General features: G+C 34.9%; 1 pseudogene; it reads left to right on the top strand.

Annotated features, from left to right (window-relative positions):
- The first annotated feature begins 1,668 nt into the window (after positions 1–1,668).
- On the top strand, positions 1,669–2,095 carry LOC100010558 (non-histone chromosomal protein HMG-14-like; annotated as a pseudogene).
- Positions 2,096–12,116: the final 10,021 nt, after the last annotated feature.

Below are 12,116 nucleotides of genomic sequence, written 5' to 3' on the forward strand. Positions count from 1 at the left end.
TTTATTCCTCAAAGCACTATCTTCTAAGTATTATCTAGATTTTTCTCTTTATGAATTTACTTCTTTAGTATTATAAGGTTCCATGAAACATAATGTTCATATCTGGCTTTTTTGGTTTATTTTAGGGAGTTTCTGCTTGCCTTTTCAATTTCTCCAAAATCTCTTCTGGAGTTGTGGATGCTAAGATCTTAACCACTTTTTCCTCGAGATTTCCCACCCTTATCTAAGACAACATTGCTCTTCCTACGTTCCAGGACCGTGGAAAGACATAGACATAGTTCTGTATTAGCTTCCCCTTCTGATGGAGGTGCAGCCCTAGCTACACTTACATTTTCAGTTGTCACATCTGTTATAGAATTTTGTTTGGAGCCAGGTTTGGCATGAATGACTATTGTGATCAACTGCCACAGGTCCAGTGGGTGGAAGTGATTTCTCTGGCTCCTTAATCTGGTCTTTCCCCTTCTTTGGCATCCTCACACTAGAAGCAAGACTGGCCATCACCTTGGCACGGAGCCAAGAACCTCTCCGACATGTACACTTTTAAACAACAAATTTTGCTGTTGTATAGGAATTGCTTGTTTTCTGTGAAAGAGAAAAGACGTCAATGAACCTTTTGAAAAGAGAGAGAGCTCTCTCTACCTGCCAATCTCTAGGCAGTTTCTTGCAGATTCAAGACTGATTCATGGCAACCAGACCCTTCTGCCTTCCTTTCTTCTTTCCTTCCTTCTTTCCTTCCTCCCTTCCTCTCTTCTTAGTTTGTATCTTTTATAGGAATTAGATGCCTATTCAATATATGATTTATATTGCAACTGGAGTTGATTCTGTCCTAGATGTCTCATTATGGATATAGCTTGCTATGTGGCCAGTGCCCTGCTTCCATTGGTGAATTCCTGCTCAGCACTTCCATTTGAAGTTGTTAGTGGCCTAGCCTTGGCTCACTTCTTACATAAAACACTCTTGACTCTGGATTTTTCAGTTCTCTCCTTTTTCCTCCCCTCTTGATTTTTAATTCCCCTTTATGTCTTATCTTTGCTCAGTAGAATGTAAAGTCTTGGCTTTTTAGCTCCCCTTTCTATCTTACTCTAGCATTTTTGTTTAAATTCTCAGTGCTTGCCACAGGGCTTGGCACAAAATGAGTGCTTAATAAATGCCTCTTCTGTCTATCATTATTTATCTACATTGAGTATCTTTATTATTCCTCTCTTTGGGAAGACGTAGACATGAATCCCGACAATATTTCTGTTATTGGCAAATATTTATGTGATCTGACCATTTCAAATTGCTATTATTCGATATCTCTTCATTATTGCCTAAATTCCTTAAGAAAGCTGTTTATACTTGTTTCCTCTCTTTTCTTTCTCATAGTCTCTTCTTAACCCTCAGAAATCTGGCTTTTGATTGCACCATTCAACTGAAACTTCCCTCTCCAATGTAACTAATGATCTCTTCATTGACAGTCTCAGCAGACTTTTTTTTACCCCTTAAAACCTACTTTTCTGGTCCTGACAGCCAAGAGGCAGAAGGAGGAGCTTCGAGGCCCAGGAGCCATGCTGGAGAAGAAGGGTTCCCAGCCAGGGTCCTTTCCCTCACATCCCAGATCCATGTCACTAGCTCTGATGCTCACCTGTGTCTGAGGAGAGGGACCTAGCTGATCCCCACTCAGCCAAGATGCCCAAGAGGAAGGCCAACTGTGCAGAAGGGGAAGTAAAGGAGGAGCCCAAGAGGAGGTCAGCAAGATTGTCAGCTAAACCAGACCTTGCAAAGGTTGAACCTAAACCCCAAAAGACAACAGGGAAGGAAAACTCCGAGGACAAAAAAGTTCACACAAAAGGAAAAATCAGAGCAAGAGGAAAATAAACACAAATGACTAACCAAGAAGAGAATAAAGATGACATACCTACAGAAAATGGAGAAACTAAAATGAAGAGGTCCCAGTCTCTGATTCAGCAAGAGAGAAAGAAACCAAACCTGAATAAAATCTTATACCAAGTCTTTTGACAATTGTCCCTGTTACCTTCCTTCTTGTCCAATTCAGAGGAATATTTTTATCAACTATTTTGTAAATGCCAGGTTTTAGTAGCTCTACAAACACATTTTTAAGGAAGCAAACTCACCTCCTCACATTAATTTTTTAAAACATGTAGATAAATGTAAATCAATCTAAAGTAATGTTATTTAGAATATTATTTAAAGAGGTAAAATCACATGCTGGTTGGTGATTTGGTCTTTTGTTTTGTTTTAATATGGCCAGAAATTAATAGAATGTTGATTAATAGAATGATGAAGGCATTCACTATCTTGTGCATAGGTTTCATATTCCATAGTTTTTACATCATTAAATGAAGCATAGATGACCTTTTGAAATTTCCACCATGAATTTTAAAGATTTTATTTGAATTCATCAGTTTCCATAATATCTTACAGTACAGTTTTGTTTTTTTTCCTAAATAAAACTGCACCCTGCTGTTGAGTCTTCCGTTCAAAATTGTGTGCTATCTGGAACACTGTCATCTTTGGTAGCGGTGGTACAATTTTTCTTCCAGTAACTTGGTTCGTGTATTGTAAAAGACTAAAATGTGTATAATGAGCGTAGTTTTATCAAATACAGGATTAGTGGAATTTTGCTTTGTAAAAGACATAATTCCCTATCCATATTAAGGATATTGGTATTTGACAATCTCTTTAGGGAGAGTTGCCTTCAAACTTAAAGTATTAAAGTCACTGAAAAAAAATAGTGTAGAAAAGGATTATAACTACATCATTTTTACATTTTTCTAGCACTTTTTAAATGTTCAAAATAGTTATAGTATGTATGTACTGATGACCAAACAAGAACTAACAAAATTTTGGTTATAAAAGAAAAAAAAATAAAACTTACTTTTCCAATCTTATTAAACTTATTTTTTCCCATACCTTCTTTGATCCAACAACCCTTATCTTCTTGCTTTGTATCTTACACATAAAATAACATCTTCAGTTTCCCTGTCTTTGCCCTGGTTGACTTTCATGCATGGCAGATTCTCCCTATACCCTCCCCTCTACCTAATAGATGCTCTCAAGACTAATGGCCTACTGATTTCATCTTAATAGAATCTATGTAATATGTCCCCGGCTACCAATCTAGTGCAGGCTCTCCCTCCTATAATATTGCAATATCCTGCTTAGAGGCCAGCCTCCTTCAAGTTTCTTCCCATTCCAATCCATCCTCCATTGAGCCACAAAAGGGATTTCCTTAAAATATTGGCCTAATGATATATCATACTCCACTTGCACCCCCCCAAAAAAAAATCCCCAGTAAACTCCATTGGATTCCTTCTGTCACCAGAAGAAAATACAAAATGCTTTGATTGGCATTCCAGCTCTTCAAAATCTGGCCCTATTCTCACTTTTCAGTCTTCTTAAGTCTTGCTTGCCAACACGTAATCCACAGTGCAGTGATATTGGTCTCTTAGCTGTCCCACAAATATGGCGCTCCATTCCTTGGCTCTGGGTAGTCTTATTGCCTGTCCCCCATTGCTGGAATGCTCTCTCTCTCTCTTCCACTCTGACTACTGAACTCCCTCACTTTCTTTACATCCCCATATAAATCCTACTTCTAAAGGAATCCTTCCCTGGCATAGCTTAATTCTGGCACCTTCACTGGAATTTATTTATATCTTATTTAATTGTATTAATTAATTATAACCTATTCTTCAGATTCTATATTTACATTATTAATTATATCCCATTTATTTTACATATGTCTTACTTTGTATGCATTAGTTTGCATGATGTCTACCCCATATGATTGTAAACTCCCTGAGAGGAGGAACTGCCTTTTAGTTCTTTTCTTTTATTCCTAGAGCTTAGTACCTGCCCCCTAGAACTTACTTAAAAATATTTATCAATTGATTGATCTAAAGACCTTCCTGCTTTGAGAGCTTTTTTTAGTATGGTCAGCACTTAGTGTCAGTGCTTTGCTGCTGTTCACTTGTATAATTATCATGTCAGACTCTTTGGAATGCCATTTCGAACTTCCTTGGCAAAGATACTGGAGTGATTTGCAATTTCCTTCTTCAGCTTACTTCACAGTTGATGAAATATAGACAAATAGGGTTAAGTGACTTGCCCAGGGTCACATAGCTAGTGTCTGATTTCATATTTGAACTCTGGGCTTTTCTGAATCCAGATCTGGTGCTCTATTCATTGTGTCTCCTAGCTACCATTGTTGTTGAGTCATTTCAGTTGTCTCCAACTGTTTGTGACCCTATTTGTGATTTTCTGGGCAACAATCCTGGAGTGATGTTTTATTTCCTTCTCCAGATTATTTAACAGATGGGGAAACTGAGGCAAACCAGGTTAAGTTACTTCCTCAGGATCAAACCTAGTGTTTAAGGCTGAATTTTAAACTCAGGTCTTCAGGCCTAAGATCAGAAAGAATCATCTCAGCCTGCAAGAATTATTAGGTCTGGAGATCTGAGTTCAAATTTTGCCTCAGGTACTTAGGAGCTGTGTGACCAGGGGAAACTCACTGTACCTCTGATTGCTCAGTTTCCTCTTCTGTAAAATGAGCTGGGGAAGGAAATGGCCACCACTCTATAATCTTTATTGAGAACATTTCAAAAGGACTCAATAAGAATGCAACTTTACTGCCTCTACTTTATTGAAATTACCTCCATTTTATTTAGTGTATAGTTTTTATATCCCTATTTATTTTCACATATTTCTTCTCCTGGCCCTCACTAGAATGTATATTTTTTTCAGGAAAGGGGCAGCTTTGGCCTTTCTTTGTATATCTAATGTTTGATGCTATGCCTCAAATATGATAAGTGCTTAATAATTCCTGTTGAGTAATTTCATCAGATTCTTCCTGGGGCTCTTGGTGTATGTTGTATTATGAACCAAAATATTTGAGAAAAGTTGTGTTTTATCCTTTCTCTTATTAAAGAGTAGGATCCCTCGTGAATGAGCCCACTGTGAACCTTCTCCAAAGGTCAAGAGCAGGAAGGACCATTAAAGAAAGGAAATATGTCTAACATACCAGCACCTTCTGCCCAGAAGTGTATCCTCAATATTAGAATTGGTTTATAGTTTCAGAGTGGGAAAAGATTTCAAAAGTTATTTTTTCCAATTCCTACCTTTTACATCGGAAGAAATTAAGATCAGGGAAGATAAGTGACTTGTTTACCAAACAGGTAAGTAATGTCAGAGATGAGATAGCTCAGATTCCCTGATAGTGCATCACAATGCTGGGCACATAGTAGGCACCTTATAAATGATTGCTATTTGATGACTAAATAAGAGTGAACCTTTTCCCCAGTGTAGTTCCTTTGGGCCACGCCAAATTTATTTCACACATTGCGCATGTGGATCCATGGTAATTTTTATGACTAATTTAAATCATTAGACCTAATTAGCCTGAGAGCATCCCACAAGTTGCCTGGCTCACCCCGCTGTTTTTTCTGAGTCCTCAGGGTGTTGTAGGTGGAAGCTGGGAGCACATCAGGGTTGAGCAATGAGTTGTTGGGCCCTGTGGGATGCCAGTTATGATAATGGGTCACCTTTTTGCTCTTTAGAAGTAGGAGAAAGTAGGTTGCCTCTCTGAGGGTCATACAAGGCATAACCCATGTGGGATTACAGCCAAATAGGGTAAATGAGCATATGAAAAAAGCAGGTGTATTGCATGTAAGCTTTAGTAAATTTCACTACAGCCAGAACAACTGCCCTTAATAATGCTTAATTTTCGCAAGTTAATTACTTTGTGGTTCAGTGTCCTCATTAAAAACAGTGAAATAATAGCCATTTATTAATACAGGGTTTTGTGATGGTTGATTACTTTGCAAAATTCTGCAAGATTAGTGAAATTATGTCAAACTAAAAGCATGTTAACATTACAGTTCAACCTTTTAATTACATTTTTAATCATTTTCAATTAAAATCTCCACATGCCATGAATAAGGTCATATCTACAAAACCTAACTGAGTCAGGCTAAGTGACAACATCTGCGTGTAATCCCTGCCAGCTTCTCCTGAGTCTCTTGGGGCTGGGGGGGGGGGGTGTTGAGACAATGAAACAGGGAGGTTCTGTGGCAACTCCTATGGTGGAACTCTTGCTGTTATTCCAACCCTTCCTTCTTGCCCTTTGTGACTATGGAAAACCTTGGAAGACTTTGTCTATTTGGACACTGACAGGGAATCATCATGCCTGCTCTCTTCTTTTGCTAAAGATGAGATCCACATTGACAGGCAGCTTTAGGCTTTGAGGTTGACTACTCAATAATAAATCTGATTGAATGTTATGAGTACTGAAGCAGCCAGGGGCTGGCTCAATAACTCTGCACCATCAGAGACCCAGAAGGCAAGTAAGAGAGGCTCATAATAAATGAGTGAGGGCTGAGTTTTTAGTTTAGTTGAACTGCAAAGACATGACCTAATAAGGACACAACTAAATATTAGGTAATATGCTGAGAGTTCATATTTCTAAGAGTTAATTAATGTCTAATACTTCAAGCATTATATTTTAAATATAATAATAATATAATAAAATACAATAATATAATATAATATAAAAATAAAAATAAAAATATTTTACAATTTAAAAAGTTTTAAAAAATTTAAATTATCTGACAAAATAGAACCATTGTACTACATTTTCTATCTGCTCAAAATGCCTGCTCCACCAAAGCTGCCAACAGGAAGGAAAAAGAGCACTAGATACAGACCTCTACCCAATTTATATCCTACCTATGTTAGCAGGTAATGACAGGAAATGAGCGGGCTTCTGGGAATAGTAGTTTTTGCTGGGGATCATATTTTTATGGGGAATCATAGTTTTTAGGGTAACAGATTCTAATTTCACATATTTTAATCATATAGGCATATATATGTGTATATTTACACACTCAGGGCACCCAGGTTGCACAGTGGGTAGAGCACCAGACCTGGAATCAGGGAAACCTGAGTTTCAACCAATTTCAGATACTTTCTAGCCCTGTGGGATCCTGGGCAAGTCATTTGACCCTGTTTGTCTCAGTTTCCTTATTAGTCAAATGAGCTGAAGAAGGAAATGACAAGCTATTCCAGTATCTCGACCAAGAAATTCCCAAATGGGATCATGAAGAATTGAAAACAACTGGGATTACTTAAAAACAAGAACATGCACGCACACATATTTGTATATGTACATAGAAATACATATACACATATATATGTGTATATATATGTATTACACACATGCATTTTGAATAAATGATATAATATATAAAACTGGAAATACACATGTATTTTCCAGAGCATGGGAACCCTATACATTACTTGATTGACAAAAGAAACTCCCAAAGAGACTCCCTCCATCATGGTAGACAAGAAATTTCACTGAAATTTAGTGTTTAAAATTGCTGTGTTGGGCCTTAGAAGACTAAATAACTTGCCTAGGGTCATAGAGCCAATAGGTGGCATAGTAGGAATTTGAAAGCAGTCTTCCAACCTCTGAAGTTGGTCTTCTTTCATTATCTATATTGTTAATACCCAGAATATATGGAAAGTATTAAAAAAGTATATATGGCTAAAAATGGTCTCTCATGCTGACGACCAGCAATTAAATTTTCATGTGGATGTTTGTATAAAATGCTATGACAACTGAGAATAATACAATATAGTAAAACAATAATTAATTTCAATAAATTAAAATGAAAAAGATAGTGAATCCAACTATGCAATGTAATATGCTTTTTTAGTGAAATAGTCTTAAAAATTCAGCTTATGTCACAAAATTATCTATGTTCAACCTGTAATTTCTCAAGCAAGCCACATGATGTGTGTTCATGCATTTAGAGATAATTCCTGTAGATAAGTGTAGAGGGAGAATATAACTAGTTCTCTCCTTTCCCCTTTTTATTCAAAACTGCTCTTAAGACATCTATTAAGATTGGATTTTTAATGGTATATGTGCTAAAATCTCCTTGGTTTGGAGTAGCCCAAAGAATTCCACGCAAGTTTGAAGATTTCAGACTATATTACTTTAGTGGACTTTTAAATGTAATTTAATGTTATTGCTGAGGTGCTAAACATAACAAAGAAAATAATGAATTGAATAGAACATAGCATATTTGGTTCATATACAATCTTTTGGAATTTGATTTCTTTATAAGTCATTTGAGCAGTATCTATTTCACTGGGGGGACAAATACAATTTTTTTTAACTTCTTTGGATCTTAAAAGGTAAACAGGAAAATATACTGAATGAATTTTTCATTTTTATTCTGAATCAATTTTTAAATTTTAGTTAGTTAAACACCCAAGTGGAACCGCGAATAGCTCACTACGCCTCAAATAAGAAGGCTTGAGATCAAATCTAGTCCCAGATACTTAATAGCTATGTAATCCTGGAAAAGTTACTTAGATTTTTTGCCTCAGAGTCCTGCACTATAAAATAGGGATAATAACAGCACCTACCTTATACGGTTGTAGTGAGAATCAAATGAAATAATGTTTGTAATGTACTTAACAAAGTACCTGAAACATAGTAGGTGCTATATAAATGCTAATTTCCTTCCCCTTAGTCAACTTTTCTCTTGTGTATTCTATACGAAGAATATTTAGTGTAAAGATTTCTTGAATCTATGTACAATTATCATAGTATTATCCACAAAATATGTCTAGGACTAATAGATGAGTCTAGTAAGAAGCAACTGAATAACAAATCTCATTATTATGAAAAATTCAGAATATTCTATTGAATTTTAAAGTTTCACACAAATATTTGGTACTATATAAGACTACTATATATAGGTGTATCTGAATATATTTAAATTCAGGAATATGCTGGTACTAAGACCCTTTTCTCTAGGTCTATGTCATCATGTAGCATTAAATTTTTCCCATATTTACTTTCAGTTCTTGCTGTGACCTTGTGTAACTTTCTGAACTGCTCTATCACCCAGACCACTGGAACAACTGAGAAAATTCACTCATTCTATACTCCTTTTTTCTTTGTCCATTTGAGAATCCATTCTCTATTCCCTGAATGCATAAATAAAGTTGCCACTTCTTAGGAATTATAGTTTACATTTTTGGCAGCTCTGGTTGTAGTGGCCAAAAATTGGAATAAAGAGATATCCATTAGTTGGGAGTGTTTAAAAACATTGTGTTATTGAATATAATGGGATACATGTTGTAAAAAATGATGAAATTGAGAGTGGAATCAATATTTCATAGTAGAAGCAACAACCAAGCCTAACACTCAAAGCAACTTTACAATAACATAACAAAACTATTTTAAAAAGTAAAATAAAAGAAGACATCAAATCTATTTCTGGCATGGCATAGCCAACAAAAGGTTGGAGTAAGATATTTTTCCATCCCCAGACAAATTTGTACCATCTGGATAGGGGCTTCTGGGGATGTATCCAGGCATAGCACTGGTTTTTGGAGGCACTGGTGTTAGAAGTGGTAACATCTTCAAGAATTCTGAGTAGATACATTCCAAGACTAAGAGGAACACTAGTACTTACAACTGCAAGGAATCAGAGAACCTGACTGTAATTTCATGAGTATGAGCACTTACAGCTACAAGGGAAGAGCAAGCTTTCCTAGGTAAAGACGAGAGTACAAACCAGGAGAATAGTGAATACACCACTCCCCATTTCCTTCCACCTTGGAAATACTGAAAAGTTACAGCCCCTAACAGCTATCTCTGAAAATAGCAGTATAAAAAGAATGAAATTTGGAATATTCTACCCTCAGTATCCCACCAAGTGAACAAAGTGCAACTTTAACATAAAATTCCAAATCAAGAAATAGGCTGGCAAATAAACAAACAAAAAACTGAATGATGAAAAGCTAATATGTTGACAGGACAAACTTAGAAGATAGCAATGTGAAAACAGATATGTCACAAAGAAAAGTGATTGGACACAAGCCAAATATTTTTTTTTCAAATCGCTAAATAAAGAGATGAGAACAATAAAAGGAAAAAAAATTAGAAAAAGAAATCATAGTGATAAAAGAAAATTATGAAAAGAGAAAAATAGGTTGGCTAAAGAGAAACACAAAATAATGAAGAAAATAATATCTAAAAAAAGAATTTGGCAAATGGGGAAAGACATGCAAAACCTAATTGAAGAAATTAACCTCTTAAAAAGGACATTTGGGCCAATGAGAAGACAGGAATAAAAGGTCACTGAGGAAAATAATTCTTTAAAATTAGAAATGGCTGGAGTTAAAGCCAATAATTACCTGAGACCTCAAGAAACAATTAAATAAAGTCAAAACTGAAAATGTGAAATATTTAAGTGTATAAAAACAAATGAGAACAGAACACTAAGACATAGTTTAAGAATTATCATTCTAACTGAAATTCATGATGATTATTTCAAGAAAAGTTTTTAAGGAAAACTGCCATGATTCTCAGAACAAAAGACTAAGATAGCAAATGAAAGAATTCAGCAATTGACTCCTGAGATTCCAAACCAAAAACTTCCAAGAATATTCTAGACAAATTTCAGATCTCTCTAGTCAAGGAGAAAATATTGCAAGTAGTCAGAAAGAAACTATTTAATATCAAGGAGCTATGGCTCTTCTACCTTACACCAGGGCTCAGAATATGGCATTCTAGGAAGTAAAAAAGCTAGCTTTGCAACCAAGAATTACCTCTCTGGCATAACTGAATGTAATCTTTCAGAAGGAAAAATGTATTTTTAATTAAATAGAGGACTTTTCAGCATTTCTGATGACCAGAGCTGATTAGAATATTTGGCATTTAGTCCTAAGAATCAAGATGTAAATAAAAATGTAATTGCAAAAGAAAAATCATAAAGAATTATATTTGTTTAAACAGTTTACATTCCTATTTGGGAAAAACTCACATATATATATATACATATATATATATATATACATATGTATATGTATATATCCTAAGAATTTTATCATTATTATAGCACTTAGAAGGATTGCATATGTGGACAGTGATTCTACATGAGTGTGAGTCAATTATGTTGGGTTAAGTTAATTTTTTTTAAATTAAAGGGTGATAAAGAGGGATGCACTGGAAGAAGGAGAAGGAAAGATTTATCATAGGAAATTTTAAAAAAGATACATAATTAATGCAAAGAAGACTTTTTTTAGGGTGGAGGGGAAGAGAATAGGGAGTAGTAGACAATACTACAACCTCAGTATAATTGGAATTAGTTTAAGGAGGTAACTCTTATTTAACTCAATAAGGAAATTGAAGTAGAAGGGGGAGGTGTTAAAAGGGAGAGTGGATTAAGGGAGATAATGTTCAGAAGCAAAATTGACTTTTGAGGAGGAACAGGATAAAAAGAGAGAGAAAAGGATAAACATAAGAAAATAGAATGGAAGCAAACACACACCAATCATTCTATGAATATAATTGTGATGAAATCCTTCATAAAAATAAGTAGGTAAAATAATGGATTAGAAACGACTATAGCAATATTTCATTTACAAGAAACATAGAAAAGAGGAAGTTACATATTCAAAATATGGGAGTAAGACAGAATCTATTATGCTTCTGGTTGAGGTAAAAAAACGATAGTTATAGAAATCATCATCTCACAATGCAATAGCAAAAATAGGCCTAATTTAAAGAGATAGTCATAGAAATTACAATTTGATAAAAACAGCATATACAATGAAGTAATATCAATACTAAATATATATACTTTATCTATCTATCTATCTATCTATCTAATCAATCTATACACACACAAAATGCTAAAACATCCAAATTCTTTAAGGCACAAACAAAACCAAAGCAGCCAAAATTGGAAGAAACTTTCTATTGTTTTCCCTTTTTAATGAAGAGGTTTTTTTTTTTTACTAGAATGTTTCTCTGATATGGGATTTATTTCTGAAATGTATAGGGAAGTGAGTCAAGAACTATCCCTTAATTGATAAATCATAAAAAATATTAACAGGAAGCTATTAGAAAAAAATCTTCATAAGAAAATCAGCTATAAGTGCCTCATGAGAAAATGTCTTAAATCACTATTGATTAAAGAATTCCAAATTTTTAAAAGAATTGTTGCACCTTCTCATAACTGCTGAATTGGTTAACATGATAGAAAAGGAAAATAAGTGCTAGAGGGAGATGTTGAAATATAGAGACAGTAAGG

The sequence above is a fragment of the Monodelphis domestica genome, chromosome 8 (assembly GCF_027887165.1).
Source record: "Monodelphis domestica isolate mMonDom1 chromosome 8, mMonDom1.pri, whole genome shotgun sequence".
Classification (NCBI taxonomy): domain Eukaryota; kingdom Metazoa; phylum Chordata; class Mammalia; order Didelphimorphia; family Didelphidae; genus Monodelphis; species Monodelphis domestica.